The sequence below is a fragment of the Symphalangus syndactylus genome, chromosome 13 (genome assembly GCF_028878055.3).
Source record: "Symphalangus syndactylus isolate Jambi chromosome 13, NHGRI_mSymSyn1-v2.1_pri, whole genome shotgun sequence".
Lineage (NCBI taxonomy): Eukaryota > Metazoa > Chordata > Mammalia > Primates > Hylobatidae > Symphalangus > Symphalangus syndactylus.
Window position 1 is genome coordinate 5705917 of NC_072435.2, and position 17103 is coordinate 5723019.

Genomic DNA, 17103 nt, shown 5'->3' on the forward strand with positions numbered 1-17103 from the left:
CATTCTGAGCCCTAAGAGGCCTATATTGGGAAAAATAATATATTCAAATAAAAACTACACAGAAGCATTTTGTGAAACTTATTTCTCATATGTGCGTTCAGGTAACAGAGTTAAACCATACTTTTGATTGCGCAGTTCTGAACCCTCTTTCTGTAGAAAATGCAATGTACATTCGGAGCGCTAAGAGGGTAATAGTGGAAAAAGCAATATATTCAAATATAAACTACACAGAAGCATTCTGTCAAACTTCTTTCTCTTCTTTGCATTCAACTAACTGAGTTGAACCTTGCTTTTGATTGAGCCGTTCTGGAACACTCTTTCTGTAGAAAATGCAATTGGACATTCTGAGCGCTAAGAGGCCTATATTGGGAAAAAGAATATCTACAAATAAAAACTACAGAGAAGCATTCTGTGAAACTTGTTTCTGTTCTGTGCATTCAACTAAAAGTGTTGAACCTTAGTTTTGATTGAGCCGTTCTGAAACACTCTTTCTGTAGAAAATGCAAGTGGACATTTGGAGCGCTAAGATAGTACTAGTGGAAAAAAGAATATCTCCAAATAAAAACTACACAGAAGCATTCTCTGAAACTCCTTTCTGTTCTCTGCATTCAACTAACAGAGCTGAGCCTTACTTTTGAAGGAGCAGTTCTGAAACACTCTTTGTGTAGAAACTGCCAGTGGAAATTCAGAGCGCTAAGAGGGTAATAGTCGAAAAAGGAATATCTTCTACTAAATACTACACAGAAGCATTCTGTGAAACTTCTTTCTGTTCTGTGCATTCAACTAAAAGAGTTGAACCTTAGTTTTGATTGAGCCGTTCTGAAACACTCTTTCTGTAGAAAATGAAAGTGGAGGTTCGGAGCGCTAAGAGGGTAATAGTGGAAAAAGGAATATCTTAAAATATAAACTACACAGAATCATTCTGTGAAACTTCTTTCTGATATGTGCATTCAGCTAACAGAGTTAAACCATAGTTTTGATAGAGCAGTTCTGAACACTCTTTCTGTAGAAAATGCAACTGGACATTTGGAGCGCTAAGAGTTTAGTAGTGGAAAAAGGAATATATTCAAATATAAGCTACACAGAAGCATTCTGTGAAACTTCATTCTGATCTGAGCATTCAGCTAACAGTGTTAATCCATACTTTTGATTGAGGAGATTTGAAACACTCTGTGTGTAGAAAATGCAACTGGACATTCGGAGCGCTAAGTGGGTAATAATGGAAAAAGGAATATGTTCAAATATAAACTACACAGAAGCATTGTATGAAACTTCTTTCTGTTCTGTGCATTCAGGTAACAGAGTTGAGCCTTACTTTTGATTGAGCCGTTCTGAAACACTCTTTCTGTAGAAACTGCAATTAGACATTCAGAGCGCTAAGAGGCCTATATTGGGAAAAAGAATATCTACAAATTAAAACTACACAGCAGCATTGTGTGAAACTTATTTCTGATATGTGCATTCAGCTAACACAGCTAAACCATACTTTTGATTGCGCAGTTCTGAACAATATTTCTGTAGAAAATGCAAGTGGAGATTCGGAGCGCTAAGAGGGTAATGGTGGAAAAAGGAATGTCTCCAAATATAAACTACACAGAATCATTCTGTGAAACTTCTTTCTGATATGTGCATTCAGCTAACAGAGTTAAACCATACTTTTGATTGAGCAGATCTGAACACTCTTTCTGTAGAAAATGCAACTGGACATTTGGAGCGCTAAGAGGGTAGTAGTGGAAAAAGGAATATATTCAAATATAAGCTACACAGAAGTATTCTGTGAAACTTCTTTCTGATCTGAGCATTCCGCTAACAGAGTTAAACCATACTTTTGATTGAGGAGATTTGAAACACTCTGACTGTAGAAAATGCAACTGGACATTCGGAGCGCTAAGTGGGTAATAATGGAAAAAGGAATATGTTCAAATATAAACAACACAGAAGCATCGTATGAAACTTCTTTCTGTCTGTGCATTCAACTAACAGAGTTGAACCTTACTTTTGATTGAGCCGTTCTGTAACACTCTTTCTGTAGAAACTGCAATTAGACATTCTCAGCTCTAAGAGGCCTATGTTGGGAATAATAATATCTTCAAATAAAAACTACACAGCAGCATTGTGTGAAACTTATTTCTGATATGTGCATTCAGCTAACAGAGTTAAACCATACTTTTGATTGCGCAGTTCTGAACACTCTTTCTGTAGAAAATGCAAGTGGACATTCGGAGCGCTAATACGGTAATAGTGGAAAAAGGAATATATTCAATTATAAACTACACAGAAGCATTCTGTGAAACTTCTTTCTGTTCTGTGCATTCAACTAACTGAGTTGAACCTTACTTTTGATGGATCCGTTGTGAAACACTCTTTCTGTAGAAACTGCAATTGGACATTCTGACTGTTAAAGGCCTATATTGGGAAAAAGAATATCTACAAATAAAAACTACACAGAAGCATTCTGTGAAACTTCTTTCGGATCTGTGCATTCAACTAACAGAGTAAAACCATACTTTTGATTGAGCCGTTCTGAACCCTCTTTCTGTAGAAAATGCAAGTGGACATTCGGAGCGCTAAGAGGGTAATAGTTGTAAAAGGAATATATTCAAATATAAACTACACAGAAGCATTCTGTGAAACTTCTTTCTGTTCTGTGCATTCAACTAACAGAGTTGAACCTTACTTTTGATTGAGACGTTCTGAAACACTCTTTCTGTAGAAACTGCAATTGGACTTTCTAAGCGCTAAGAGGCCTACATTGTTAAAAAGAATAACTTCAAATAAAAACTACACAGAAGCATTCTGTGAAACATATTTCTGATATGTGCATTCAGTTAACAGAGCTAAACCATACTTTTGATTGAGCAGTTATGAAACACTCTTTGTGTAGAAAATATAAGTGGACCTTCGGAGCGCTAAGATTGTAATAGAGGAAAAAGGATTATCTCCAAATAAAAACCACACAGAAGCATTCTCTGAAACTCCTTTCTGTTCTCTGAATTCAACTAACAGAGTTGAGCCTTACTTTTGAAGGAACAGTTCTGAAACACTCTTTGTGTAGAAACTGCCAGTGGACATTCGGAGCGCTAAGTGGGTAATAGTCAATAAAGGAATATCTTCAACTAAATACTACACAGAAGCATTCTGTGAAACTCCTTTCTGTTCTGTGCATTCAACTAAAAGAGGTGAACCTTACTTTTCATTGAGCCGTTCTGAAACACTCTTTCTATAGAAACTGCAATTGGACATTCTGAGCGCTAAGAGGCCTATATTGGTAAAAAGAATATTTTCATATAAACACTACACAGAAGCATTCTGTGAAACTTCTTTCTGATCTGTGCATTCAGCTAACAGAGTTAAACCATACTTTGGATTCAGCAGTTGTGAAACACTCTTTCTGTAGAAAATGCTACTGGACATTTGGAGCGCTAAGTGGGTAATAGTGGAAAAAGGAATATCTTCAAATATAAACTACACAGAATCATTCTGTGAAACTTCTTTCTGATCTGTGCATTCAGCTAACAGAGTTAAAGCATACTTTTGATTGAGCCGTTCTGAACACTCTTTCTGTAGAAAATGCAACTGGACATTTGGAGCGCTAAGAGGGTAGTAGTGGAAAAAGTAATATATTCAAATATAAACTACACAGAAGCATTGTATGAAACTCCTTTCTCTTCTGTGCATTTAACTAACAGAGTTGAACCTTATTTTTGATTGAGCCGTTCTGAAACACTCTTTCTTTAGAAAATGCAAGTGGATATTCGCAGCGCTAAGACGGTAATACTGGAAAAGGAATATATTCAAATATAAACTACACAGAAACATTCTGTGAAACTTCTTTCTGTTCTGTGCATTCAACTAACTGAGTTGAACCTTACTTTTGATGGAGCCGTTCTGAAAAGCTCTTTCTGTAGAAACTGCAATTGGACATTCTGAGCGCTAAGAGGCCTATATTTTGAAAAAGAATATCTTCAAATAAAAACCACACAGAAGCATTCTGTGAAACTTATTTCGGATATGGGCATTCAACTAATAGAGTAAAACCATACTTTTGATTGAGCCGTTCTGAACACTCTTTCTGTAGAAAATGCAAGTGGACATTCTGAGCGCTAAGAGGGTAATACTAGAAAAAGTAATATCTTCAAATATAAACTACACAGAATCATTCTGTGAAACTTCTTTCTGATCTGTGCATTCAGCTAACAGAATTAAACCATACTTTTCATTGAGCAGTTCTGAACACTCTTTCTGTAGAAAATGCAACTAGACATTTGGAGCGATAAGAGGGTAGTAGTGGAAAAAGGAATATATTCAAATATAAACTACACGGAAGCATTCTGTGAAACTACTTTCTGATCTGAGCATTCAGCTAACAGAGTTAAACCATACTTTTGACTGAGCAGTTTTGAAACACTCTGTCTGTAGAAAATGCAACTGGAGATTCGGAGCGCTTAGTGGGTAATAGTGGAAAAAGGAATATGTTCAAATATAAACTACACAGAAGCATTGTATGAAACATCTTTCTGTTCTGTAGATTCAACTAACAGAGTTGAAACTTACTTTTGATTGAGCCGTTCTGAAACACTCTTTCTGTAGAAACTGCAATTGGACATTCGGATCCCAAAGAGGCCTATATTGGGAAAAATAATATATTCAAATAAAAACTACACAGAGGTATTGTGTGAAACTTATTTCTGATATGTGCATTCAGCTAACAGAGTTAAACCATACTTTTGATTGCGCAGTTCTGAACACTCTTTCTGTAGAAAATCAAGTTGACATTCGGAGCGCTAAGAGGGTAATAGTGGAAAAAGCAATATACTCAAATATAAACTAAACAGAAACATTCTGTGAAACTTCTTTCTGTTCTCTGCATTCAACTAACTGAGTTGAACCTTGCTTTTGATTGAGCCGTTCTGGAACACTCTTTCTGTAGAAAATGCAATTGGACATTCTGAGCGCTAAGAGGCCTATATTGGGAAAAAGAATATCTACAACTAAAAACTACACAGAAGCATTCTGTGAAACTTATTTCTGTTCTGTGCATTCAACTAAAAGTGTTGAACCTTAGTTTTGATTGAGCCGTTCTGAAACACTCTTTCTGTAGAAAATGCAAGTGGACATTCGGAGCGCTAAGTTAGTAATAGTGGAAAAAGGAATATCTCCAAATAAAAACTACACAGAAGCATTCTCTGAAACTCCTTTCTGTTCTCTGCATTCAAATAACAGAGCTGAGCCTTACTTTTGAAGGAGCAGTTCTGAAACACTCTTTGTGTAGAAACTGCCAGTGGAAATTCAGAGCGCTAAGAGGGTAATAGTCGAAAAAGGAATATCTTCAACTAAATACTACATAGAAGCATTCTGTGAAACTTCTTTCTGTTCTGTGCATTCAACTAAAAGAGTTGAACCTTAGTTTTGATTGAGCCGTCCTGAAACACTCTTTCTGTAGAAAATGAAAGTGGAGATTCGGAGCGCTAAGAGGGTAATAGAGGAAAAAGTATTATCTTCAAATATAAACTACACAGAATCATTCTGTGAAACTTCTTCCTCATATGTGCATTCAGCTAACAGAGTTAAACCATAGTTTTGATAGTGCAGTTCTGAACACTCTTTCTGTTGAAAATGCAACTGGACATTTGGAGCGCTAACAGGGTAGTATTGGAAAAAGGAATATATTCAAATATAAGCTACACAGAAGCATTCTGTGAAACTTCTTTCTGATCTGAGCATTCCGCTAACAGAGTTAAACCATACTTTTGATTGAGGAGATTTGAAACACTCTGACTGTAGAAAATGCAACTGGACATTCGGAGCGCTAAGTGGGTAATAATGGAAAAAGGAATATGTTCAAATATAAACAACACAGAAGCATTGTATGAAACTCCTTTCTGTTCTGTGCATTCAACTAACAGAGTTGAACCTTACTTTTGATTGAGCCGTTCTGAAACACTCTTTCTGTAGAAACTGCAATTAGACATTCTCAGCTCTAAGAGGCCTATATTGGGAATAATAATATCTTCAAATAAAAACTACACAGCAGCATTGTGTGAAACTTATTTCTGATATGTGCATTCAGCTAACAGAGTTAAACCATACTTTTGATTGCGCAGTTCTGAACACTCTTTCTGTAGAAAATGCAAGTGGACATTCGGAGCGCTAATACGGTAATAGTGGAAAAAGGAATATATTCAATTATAAACTACAAAGAAGCATTCTGTGAAACTTCTTTCTGTTCTGTGCATTCAACTAACTGAGTTGAACCTTACTTTTGATGGAGCCGTTGTGAAACACTCTTTCTGTAGAAACTGCAATTGGACATTCTGACCGCTAAAAGGCCGATATTGGGAAAAAGAATATCTACAAATAAAAACTACACAGAAGCATTCTGTGAAACTTCCTTCGGATCTGTGCATTCAACTAACAGAGTAAAACCATACTTTTGATTGAGCCGTTCTGAACACTCTTTCTGTAGAAAATGCAAGTGGACATTCGGAGCGCTAAGAGGGTAAGAGTTGAAAAAGGAATATATTCAAATATAAACTACACAGAATCATTCTGTGAAACTTCTTTCTGTTCTGTGCATTCAACTAACAGAGTTGAACCTTACTTTTGATTGAGACGTTCTGAAACACTCTTTCTGTAGAAACTGCAATTGGACTTTCTAAGCGATAAGAGGCCTACATTGTTAAAAAGAATAACTTCAAATAAAAACTACACAGAAGCATTCTGTGAAACATATTTCTGATATGTGCATTCAGTTAACAGAGCTAAACCATACTTTTGATTGAGCAGTTATGAAACACTCTTTGTGTAGAAAATATAAGTGGACCTTCGGAGCGCTAAGATTGTAATAGAGGAAAAAGGATTATCTCCTAATAAAAACCACACAGAAGCATTCTCTGAAACTCCTTTCTGTTCTCTGAATTCAACTAACAGAGTTGAGCCTTACTTTTGAAGGAACAGTTCTGAAACACTCTTTGTGTAGAAACTGCCAGTGGACATTCGGAGCGCTAAGTGGGTAATAGTCAATAAAGGAATATCTTCAACTAAATACTACACAGAAGCATTCTGTGAAACTCCTTTCTGTTCTGTGCATTCAACTAAAAGAGGTGAACCTTACTTTTCATTGAGCCGTTCTGAAATACTCTTTCTATAGAAACTGCAATTGGACATTCTGAGCGCTACGAGGCCTATATTGGTAAAAAGAATATTTTCATATAAACACTACACAGAAGCATTCTGTGAAACTTCTTTCTGATCTGTGCATTCAGCTAACAGAGTTAAACCATACTTTGGATTGAGCAGTTCTGAAAAACTCTTTCTGTAGAAAATGCTACTGGACATTTGGAGCGCTAAGTGGGTAATAGTGGAAAAAGGAATATCTTCAAATATAAACTACACAGAATCATTCTGTGAAACTTCTTTCTGATCTGTGCATTCAGCTAACAGAGTTAAAGCATACTTTTGATTGAGCCGTTATGAACACTCTTTCTGTAGAAAATGCAACTGGACATTTGGAGCGCTAAGAGGGTAGTAGTGGAAAAAGTAATATATTCAAATATAAACTACACAGAAGCATTGTATGAAACTCCTTTCTCTTCTGTGCATTTAACTAACAGAGTTGAACCTTATTTTTGATTGAGCCGTTCTGAAACACACTTTCTTTAGAAAATGCAAGTGGATATTCGCAGCGCTAAGACGGTAATACTGGAAAAGGAATATATTCAAATATAAACTACACAGAAACATTCTGTGAAACTTCTTTCTGTTCTGTGCATTCAACTAACTGAGTTGAACCTTACTTTTGATGGAGCCGTTCTGAAAAGCTCTTTCTGTAGAAACTGCAATTGGACATTCTGAGCGCTAAGAGGCCTATATTTTGAAAAAGAATATCTTCAAATAAAAACTACACAGAAGCATTCTGTGAAACTTATTTCGGATATGGGCATTCAACTAATAGAGTAAAACCATACTTTTGATTGAGCCGTTCTGAACACTCTTTCTGTAGAAAATGCAAGTGGACATTCTGAGCGCTAAGAGGGTAATACTAGCAAAAGTAATATCTTCAAATATAAACTACACAGAATCATTCTGTGAAACTTCTTTCTGATCTGTGCATTCAGCTAACAGAATTAAACCATACTTTTCATTGAGCAGTTCTGAACACTCTTTCTGTAGAAAATGCAACTAGACATTTGGAGCGATAAGAGGGTAGTAGTGGAAAAAGGAATATATTCAAATATAAACTACACGGAAGCATTCTGTGAAACTACTTTCTGATCTGAGCATTCAGCTAACAGAGTTAAACCATACTTTTGACTGAGCAGTTTTGAAACACTCTGTCTGTAGAAAATGCAACTGGACATTCGGAGCGCTTAGTGGGTAATAGTGGAAAAAAGAATATGTTCAAATATAAACTACACAGAAGCATTGTATGAAACATCTTTCTGTTCTGTACATTCAACTAACAGAGTTGAAACTTACTTTTCATTGAGCCGTTCTGAAACACTCTTTCTGTAGAAACTGCAATTGGACATTCGGAGCCCAAAGAGGCCTATATTGGGAAAAATAATATATTCAAATAAAAACTACACAGAGGTATTGTGTGAAACTTATTTCTGATATGTGCATTCAGATAACAGAGTTAAACCATACTTTTGATTGCGCAGTTCTGAACACTCTTTCTGTAGAAAATTCAAGTTGACATTCGGAGCGCTAAGAGGGTAATAGTGGAAAAAGCAATATACTCAAATATAAACTACACAGAAGCATTCTGTGAAACTTCTTTCTGTTCTCTGCATTCAACTAACTGAGTGGAACCTTGCTTTTGATTGAGCCGTTCTGGAACACTCTTTCTGTAGAAAATGCAATTGGACATTCTGAGCGCTAAGAGGCCTATATTGGGAAAAAGAATATCTACAACTAAAAACTACACAGAAGCATTCTGTGAAACTTATTTCTGTTCTGTGCATTCAACTAAAAGTGTTGAACCTTAGTTTTGATTGAGCCGTTCTGAAACACTCTTTCTGTAGAAAATGCAAGTGGACATTCGGAGCGCTAAGTTAGTAATAGTGGAAAAAGGAATATCTCCAAATAAAAACTACACAGAAGCATTCTCTGAAACTCCTTTCTGTTCTCTGCATTCAAATAACAGAGCTGAGCCTTACTTTTGAAGGAGCAGTTCTGAAACACTCTTTGTGTAGAAACTGCCAGTGGAAATTCAGAGCGCTAAGAGGGTAATAGTCGAAAAAGGAATATCTTCAACTAAATACTACACAGAAGCATTCTGTGAAACTTCTTTCTGTTCTGTGCATTCAACTAAAAGAGTTGAACCTTAGTTTTGATTGAGCCGTTCTGAAACACTCTTTCTGTAGAAAATGAAAGTGGAGATTCGGAGCGCTAAAAGGGTAATAGTGGAAAAAGGATTATCTTCAAATATAAACTACACAGAATCATTCTGTGAAACTTCTTTCCCATATGTGCATTCAGCTAACAGAGTTAAACCATAGTTTTGATAGTGCAGTTCTGAACACTCTTTCTGTTGAAAATGCAACTGGACATTTGGAGCGCTAAGAGGGCAGTAGTGGAAAAAGGAATATATTCAAATATAAACTACACAGAAGCATTCTGTGAAACTTCTTTCTGTTCTTTGCATTCAACTAACTGAGTTGAACCTTACTTTTGATGCAGCCGTTCTGAAACACTCTTTCTGTACAAACTGCAATTGGACATTCTGAGCGCTAAGAGGCCTATATTGGGAAAAAGAATATCTTCAAATAAAAACTACACAGAAGCATTCTGTGAAACTTATTTCTGATATGGGCATTCAACTAATAGAGTAAAACCATACTTTTGATTGAGCCGTTCTGAACACTCTTTCTGTAGAAAATGCAAGTGGACATTCGGAGCGCTAAGAGGGTAATACTAGAAAAAGTAATATCTTCAAATATAAACTACACAGAATCATTCTGTGAAACTTCTTTCTGATCTGTGCATTCAGCTAACAGAATTAAACCATACTTTTCCTTGAGCAGTTCTGAACACTCTTTCTGTAGAAAATGCAACTGGACATTTGGAGCGCTAAGAGGGTAGTAGTGGAAAAAGGATTATATTCAAATATAAACTACACAGAAGCATTCTGTGAAACTTCTTTCTGATCTGAGTATTCAGCTAACAGAGTTAAACCATACTTTTGACTGAGCAGTTTTGAAACACTCTGTCTGTAGAAAATCCAACTGGACATTCGGAGCGCTAAGTGGGTAATAGTGGAAAAAGGAATATGTTCAAATATAAACTACACAGAAGCATTGTATGAAACATCTTTCTGTTCTGTACATTCAACTAACAGAGTTGAAACTTACTTTTGATTTAGCCGTTCGGAAACACTCTTTCTGTAGAAACTGCAATTGGACATTCTGAGCCCTAAGAGGCCTATATTGGGAAAAATAATATATTCAAATAAAAACTACACAGAAGCATTGTGTGAAACTTATTTCTCATATGTGCGTTCAGGTAACAGAGTTAAACCATACTTTTGATTGCGCAGTTCTGAACCCTCTTTCTGTAGAAAATGCAATGTACATTCGGAGCGCTAAGAGGGTAATAGTGGAAAAAGCAATATATTCAAATATAAACTACACAGAAGCATTCTGTCAAACTTCTTTCTGTTCTTTGCATTCAACTAACTGAGTTGAACCTTGCTTTTGATTGAGCCGTTCTGGAACACTCTTTCTGTAGAAAATGCAATTGGACATTCTGAGCGCTAAGAGGCCTATATTGGGAAAAAGAATATCTACAAATATAAACTACAGAGAAGCATTCTGTGAAACTTGTTTCTGTTCTGTGCATTCAACTAAAAGTGTTAAACCTTAGTTTTGATTGAGCCGTTCTGAAACACTCTTTCTGTAGAAAATGCAAGTGGACATTTGGAGCGCTAAGATAGTACTAGTGGAAAAAAGAATATCTCCAAATAAAAACTACACAGAAGCATTCTCTGAAACTCCTTTCTGTTCTCTGCATTCAACTAACAGAGCTGAGCCTTACTTTTGAAGGAGCAGTTCTGAAACACTATTTGTGTAGAAACTGCCAGTGGAAATTCAGAGCGCTAAGAGGGTAATAGTCGAAAAAGGAATATCTTCTACTAAATACTACACAGAAGCATTCTGTGAAACTTCTTTCTGTTCTGTGCATTCAACTAAAAGAGTTGAACCTTAGTTTTGATTGAGCCGTTCTGAAACACTCTTTCTGTAGAAAATGAAAGTGGAGATTCGGAGCGCTAAGAGGGTAATAGTGGAAAAAGGATTATCTTCAAATATAAACTACACAGAATCATTCTGTGAAACTTCTTTCCCATATGTGCATTCAGCTAACAGAGTTAAACCATAGTTTTGATAGTGCAGTTCTGAACACTCTTTCTGTTGAAAATGCAACTGGACATTTGGAGCGCTAAGAGGGCAGTAGTGGAAAAAGGAATATATTCAAATATAAACTACACAGAAGCATTCTGTGAAACTTCTTTCTGTTCTTTGCATTCAACTAACTGAGTTGAACCTTACTTTTGATGCAGCCGTTCTGAAACACTCTTTCTGTACAAACTGCAATTGGACATTCTGAGCGCTAAGAGGCCTATATTGGGAAAAAGAATATCTTCAAATAAAAACTACACAGAAGCATTCTGTGAAACTTATTTCTGATATGGGCATTCAACTAATAGAGTAAAACCATACTTTTGATTGAGCCGTTCTGAACACTCTTTCTGTAGAAAATGCAAGTGGACATTCGGAGCGCTAAGAGGGTAATAGTGGAAAAAGCAATATATTCAAATATAAACTACACAGAAGCATTCTGTCAAACTTCTTTCTGTTCTTTGCATTCAACTAACTGAGTTGAACCTTGCTTTTGATTGAGCCGTTCTGGAACACTCTTTCTGTAGAAAATGCAATTGGACATTCTGAGCGCTAAGAGGCCTATATTGGGAAAAAGAATATCTACAAATATAAACTACAGAGAAGCATTCTGTGAAACTTGTTTCTGTTCTGTGCATTCAACTAAAAGTGTTGAACCTTAGTTTTGATTGAGCCGTTCTGAAACACTCTTTCTGTAGAAAATGCAAGTGGACATTTGGAGCGCTAAGATAGTACTAGTGGAAAAAAGAATATCTCCAAATAAAAACTACACAGAAGCATTCTCTGAAACTCCTTTCTGTTCTCTGCATTCAACTAACAGAGCTGAGCCTTACTTTTGAAGGAGCAGTTCTGAAACACTATTTGTGTAGAAACTGCCAGTGGAAATTCAGAGCGCTAAGAGGGTAATAGTCGAAAAAGGAATATCTTCTACTAAATACTACACAGAAGCATTCTGTGAAACTTCTTTCTGTTCTGTGCATTCAACTAAAAGAGTTGAACCTTAGTTTTGATTGAGCCGTTCTGAAACACTCTTTCTGTAGAAAATGAAAGTGGAGATTCGGAGCGCTAAGAGGGTAATAGTGGAAAAAGGATTATCTTCAAATATAAACTACACAGAATCATTCTGTGAAACTTCTTTCCCATATGTGCATTCAGCTAACAGAGTTAAACCATAGTTTTGATAGTGCAGTTCTGAACACTCTTTCTGTTGAAAATGCAACTGGACATTTGGAGCGCTAAGAGGGCAGTAGTGGAAAAAGGAATATATTCAAATATAAACTACACAGAAGCATTCTGTGAAACTTCTTTCTGTTCTTTGCATTCAACTAACTGAGTTGAACCTTACTTTTGATGCAGCCGTTCTGAAACACTCTTTCTGTACAAACTGCAATTGGACATTCTGAGCGCTAAGAGGCCTATATTGGGAAAAAGAATATCTTCAAATAAAAACTACACAGAAGCATTCTGTGAAACTTATTTCTGATATGGGCATTCAACTAATAGAGTAAAACCATACTTTTGATTGAGCCGTTCTGAACACTCTTTCTGTAGAAAATGCAAGTGGACATTCGGAGCGCTAAGAGGGTAATACTAGAAAAAGTAATATCTTCAAATATAAACTACACAGAATCATTCTGTGAAACTTCTTTCTGATCTGTGCATTCAGCTAACAGAATTAAACCATACTTTTCCTTGAGCAGTTCTGAACACTCTTTCTGTAGAAAATGCAACTGGACATTTGGAGCGCTAAGAGGGTAGTAGTGGAAAAAGGATTATATTCAAATATAAACTACACAGAAGCATTCTGTGAAACTTCTTTCTGATCTGAGCATTCAGCTAACAGAGTTAAACCATACTTTTGACTGAGCAGTTTTGAAACACTCTGTCTGTAGAAAATCCAACTGGACATTCGGAGCGCTAAGTGGGTAATAGTGGAAAAAGGAATATGTTCAAATATAAACTACACAGAAGCATTGTATGAAACATCTTTCTGTTCTGTACATTCAACTAACAGAGTTGAAACTTACTTTTGATTTAGCCGTTCTGAAACACTCTTTCTGTAGAAACTGCAATTGGACATTCTGAGCCCTAAGAGGCCTATATTGGGAAAAATAATATATTCAAATAAAAACTACACAGAAGCATTTTGTGAAACTTATTTCTCATATGTGCGTTCAGGTAACAGAGTTAAACCATACTTTTGATTGCGCAGTTCTGAACCCTCTTTCTGTAGAAAATGCAATGTACATTCGGAGCGCTAAGAGGGTAATAGTGGAAAAAGCAATATATTCAAATATAAACTACACAGAAGCATTCTGTCAAACTTCTTTCTCTTCTTTGCATTCAACTAACTGAGTTGAACCTTGCTTTTGATTGAGCCGTTCTGGAACACTCTTTCTGTAGAAAATGCAATTGGACATTCTGAGCGCTAAGAGGCCTATATTGGGAAAAAGAATATCTACAAATATAAACTACAGAGAAGCATTCTGTGAAACTTGTTTCTGTTCTGTGCATTCAACTAAAAGTGTTGAACCTTAGTTTTGATTGAGCCGTTCTGAAACACTCTTTCTGTAGAAAATGCAAGTGGACATTTGGAGCGCTAAGATAGTACTAGTGGAAAAAAGGATATCTCCAAATAAAAACTACACAGAAGCATTCTCTGAAACTCCTTTCTGTTCTCTGCATTCAACTAACAGAGCTGAGCCTTACTTTTGAAGGAGCAGTTCTGAAACACTCTTTGTGTAGAAACTGCCAGTGGAAATTCAGAGCGCTAAGAGGGTAATAGTCGAAAAAGGAATATCTTCTACTAAATACTACACAGAAGCATTCTGTGAAACTTCTTTCTGTTCTGTGCATTCAACTAAAAGAGTTGAACCTTAGTTTTGATTGAGCCGTTCTGAAACACTCTTTCTGTAGAAAATGAAAGTGGAGGTTCGGAGCGCTAAGAGGGTAATAGTGGAAAAAGGAATATCTTAAAATATAAACTACACAGAATCATTCTGTGAAACTTCTTTCTGATATGTGCATTCAGCTAACAGAGTTAAACCATAGTTTTGATAGAGCAGTTCTGAACACTCTTTCTGTAGAAAATGCAACTGGACATTTGGAGCGCTAAGAGTTTAGTAGTGGAAAAAGGAATATATTCAAATATAAGCTACACAGAAGCATTCTGTGAAACTTCATTCTGATCTGAGCATTCAGCTAACAGTGTTAATCCATACTTTTGATTGAGGAGATTTGAAACACTCTGTGTGTAGAAAATGCAACTGGACATTCGGAGCGCTAAGTGGGTAATAATGGAAAAAGGAATATGTTCAAATATAAACTACACAGAAGCATTGTATGAAACTTCTTTCTGTTCTGTGCATTCAGGTAACAGAGTTGAGCCTTACTTTTGATTGAGCCGTTCTGAAACACTCTTTCTGTAGAAACTGCAATTAGACATTCAGAGCGCTAAGAGGCCTATATTAGGAAAAAGAATATCTACAAATTAAAACTACACAGCGGCATTGTGTGAAACTTATTTCTGATATGTGCATTCAGCTAACACAGCTAAACCATACTTTTGATTGCGCAGTTCTGAACACTCTTTCTGTAGAAAATGTAAGTGGACATTCGGAGCGCTAATACGGTAATAGTGGGAAAAGGAATATATGAAATTATAAACTACACAGAAGCATTCTGTGAAACTTCTCTCAGTTCTGTGCATTCAACTAACTGATTTGAACCTTGCTTTTGATGGAGCCGTTGTGAAACACTCTTTCTGTAGAAACTGCAATCGGACATTCTGACCGCTAAAAGGCCTATATTGGGAAAAAGTATATCTACAAATAAAAACTACACAGAAGCATTCTGTGAAACTTCTTTCGGATCTGTGCATTGAACTAACAGAGTAAAACCATACTTTTGATTGAGCCGTGCTGAACACTCTTTCTGTAGAAAATGTAAGTGGACATTCAGAGCGCTAAGAGGGTAATAGTTGAAAAAGGAATATATTCAAATAAAAAGTACACAGAAGCATTCTTTGAAACTTCTTTCTGTTCTGTGCATTCAACTAACAGAGTTGAACCTTACTTTTGATTGAGCCGTTCTGAAACACTCTTTCTGTAGAAACTGCAATTGAACTTTCTAAGCGCTAAGAGGCCAACATTGTTAAAAAGCATATCTTCAAATAAAAACTACACAGAAGCATTCTGTGAAACTTATTTCTGATCAGTGCATTCAGTTAACAGAGCTAAACCATACTTTTGATTGAGCAGTTATGAAACACTCGTTCTGTAGAAAATGCAAGTGGACATTCGGAGCGCTAAGATTGTAATAGAGGAAAAGGGAATATCTCCAAATAAAAACTACACAGAAGCATTCTCTGAGACTCCTTTCTGTTCTCTGCATTCAACTAACAGAGTTTAGCCTTACTTTTGAAGGAGCAGTTCTGAAACACTCTTTGTGTAGAAACTGCCAGTGGATATTCGGAGCGCTAAGTGGGTAATAGTAAAAAAGGAATATCTTCAACTAAATACTACACAGAATCATTCTGTGAAACTTCTTTCTGATATGTGCATTCAGCTAACAGAGTTAAACCATAGTTTTGATAGAGCAGTTCTGAACACTCTTTCTGTAGAAAATGCAACTGGACATTTTGAGCGCTAAGAGTTTAGTAGTGGAAAAAGGAATATATTCAAATATAAGCTACACAGAAGCATTCTGTGAAACTTCATTCTGATCTGAGCATTCAGCTAACAGAGTTAAAGCATACTTTTGATTGTGGAGATTTGAAACACTCTGTCTGTAGAAAATGCAACTGGACATTCGGAGCGCTAAGTGGGTAATAATGGAAAAAGGAATATGTTCAAATATAAACTACACAGAAGCATTGTATGAAACTTCCTTCTGTTCTGTGCATTCAAGTAACAGAGTTGAGCCTTACTTTTGATTGAGCCGTTCTGAAACACTCTTTCTGTAGAAACTGCAATTGGACATTCTGAGCGCTAAGAGGCCTATATTGGGCAAAATAATATCTTCAAATAAAAACTACACAGCAGCATTGTGTGAAACTTATTTCTGATATGTGCATTCAGCTAACAGAGCTAAACCATACTTTTGATTGCGCAGTTCTGAACACTCTTTCTGTAGAAAATGCAAGTGGACATTCGGAGCGCTAATACGGTAATAGTGGGAAAAGGAATATATGAAATTATAAACTACACAGAAGCATTCTGTGAAACTTCTTTCAGTTCTGTGCATTCAACTAACTGATTTGAACCTTACTTTTGATGGAGCCGTTGTGAAACACTCTTTCTGTAGAAACTGCAAACGGACATTCTGACCGCTAAAAGTCCTATATTGGGAAAAAGAATATCTACAAATAAAAACTACACAGAAGCATTCTGTGAAACTTCTTTCGGATCTGTGCATTGAACTAACAGAGTAAAACCATACTTTTGATTGAGCCGTTCTGAAACACTCTTTCTGTAGAAACTGCAATTGGACATTCTGAGCGCTAAGAGGCCTATATTGGTAAAAAGAATATCTTCATATAAACACTACACAGAAGCATTCTGTGAAACTTCTTTCTGATCTCTGCATTCAACTAACAGAGTTAAACCATACTTTTGATTGAGCAGTTCTGAAACACTCTTTCTGTAGAAAATGCAACTGGACATTTGGAGCGGTAAGTGGGTAATAGTGGAAAAAGTAATATCTT